Source organism: Crocodylus porosus, unplaced genomic scaffold (assembly GCF_001723895.1).
Source record: "Crocodylus porosus isolate Cpor-Errol unplaced genomic scaffold, CroPor_comp1, whole genome shotgun sequence".
In the NCBI taxonomy this organism is placed as follows: Eukaryota; Metazoa; Chordata; order Crocodylia; family Crocodylidae; genus Crocodylus; species Crocodylus porosus.
In genome coordinates, this window is record NW_017728920.1 from 8,739,785 (window position 1) to 8,741,793 (window position 2,009).

Sequence of the window (2,009 nt, forward strand, 5' to 3'; positions counted from 1 at the left end):
GGAATAGACTCCCCACAGACGTGGTGCAGGCACCTATTCTGGACTCCTTTAACAAACATTTGGATGTCTATCTTGCTGGGGTGATCTGACCCCCGCTGACTTCCTGCCCCTGGGGCGGGGGCTGGACTCGATGATCTTGCGAGGTCCCTTCCAGCCCTAATGTCTATGAAATCTGTCTATGAAGTCCTTAGACACGTGCAGACTCCTGTATACTGCCTAAAAGATTACGAAGATGAACCTACCGAGAGTTCTTTGTACCCTGAAGAACTACAAAAAGTGAACCCCAAACAGGACAGAGTTTACAGGGTTGAAAACGTTCTAGCAACGAAAGGAAAGGGAAGAAAGAAGCGGTTGTTGGTGAAATGGTTGGGGTGGCCGTCTAAATTTAACAGTTGTGTGGAAGCCAACCAAGTTTGTAACACGTAGGGGTACCTCAGACAGAAGACCGAGATGTGTGATGGCAACTTTTACACTTTTACATTACTTTGCCCAGCAATGCGTGCGCCAGCATTTTTCTGCAGAACACCAGCTCAAGCTTTACCATACAACTGGTTAAACCTCTGGATCTGCTGGGGAATTGGGAGATAGGGTTAGCAGAAATACAATACCTGCACAGCTGGAACAACATCAACGAAGACACGCCTTTCAGAATAATTTCTGGGACTGAAAAATGGGGGTACAGCCTGCCTTGGGGGTATTATACAACCATCACAGAATTACTGGATCTTATAAACAATACAATTACCACCCATCCTGCTCCGCCCAAACTAGTTATGCACTATGACCAAGCATTCGGGAAAGTGAGACATAAATCCAAAGAGAACTCTTATGGTTTTTATATGCATGGTGAGCTAACCTGTATTTTGGGAATGCTACCCAGAGTTTCTGCTAAAAAAAACACCTTTCGCTGCTGATATTACCGGTGGGCTCAATTGGCTGTATGTCTACATGAGCATTGTGGAACATTAGCTTGTCGGGGAGTTTTAGTATCTTTGCTATGTTGCATCCCTGTCCGTGGGAGCAACAACGGGTTTGTCACCATCACATATGACAACCCGCATTATGTCCCCATCAACCAGCACCACACTGACACAATCAGCATTGAAATAAAGACGGATCAGAACAAACACGTCTCATTTCGCTTTGGCAAGGTGATCGTTAAGCTTCACGTACACCCCCGGAAGACTTTGAGATTTTAAAATAAGTAAAAGCACAATGGCGATGGTAAAAAACTATGGGCACCCTAATTTGTACAGAAATTATTATAAAGCCCAGGCTCGGTATGGTCTTCCTGGATATCGGGGGGTGCCAGTGATATATGGGGCAGGTATGGGAGGCTTATTTCACAGCCTCTTTAGAAAAGCCGTTCCGCTTTTGAGAAGGGGTCTGGAGATTATTAAGCCTCACGCTAAAAATGCAGCACAAAACATAGCCAAAGATGTGATTGGTCATATCTCCCAAGCTGCCCTAGATAAGGTGGTCAAGCCGGCAAAGCAGAAGGGGTCTGGTCTCATGTATATTCAAAGAAAGAGCCTTAAAAGAAAGAGAGATGCAACAGACTCTGGATGTGCAGTACCTCCTCAACCCCTTAAAAAGAAGGGGGTAAGTTGACGGGGCAGCCAGACACGAAAAACCAAGCAGCAGCCTGGGAGAAAGAAGGGGCACTCTCCTGGAGGAAACAGAAATATATTTTAACTGCCATGGCCTTTGTTCACTGCGGGTCTGCAGAATGCACCAAATCTGAACTGGATGTGTTTCAAATAGCATCTACGCAGACCTGAATTGAGAAAAGCCTGTATGTTGAGATCCCCCTGCACTCAGCTATTACCGAGTCCAGGCCCTTTGACTTTTTCATAGCTGGGAATCGTGAAGATTACATGGATTTGAACAATACGCTGCTGTACCTTTGCTGCAAGATTGTAAAAGGCGATGGAACTGATCTTGATGCTGGGACAGCAGTGGGTTTGGCGAATTACCCACTAGCCTCTGTCTTCAGTCAGCTGGATGTC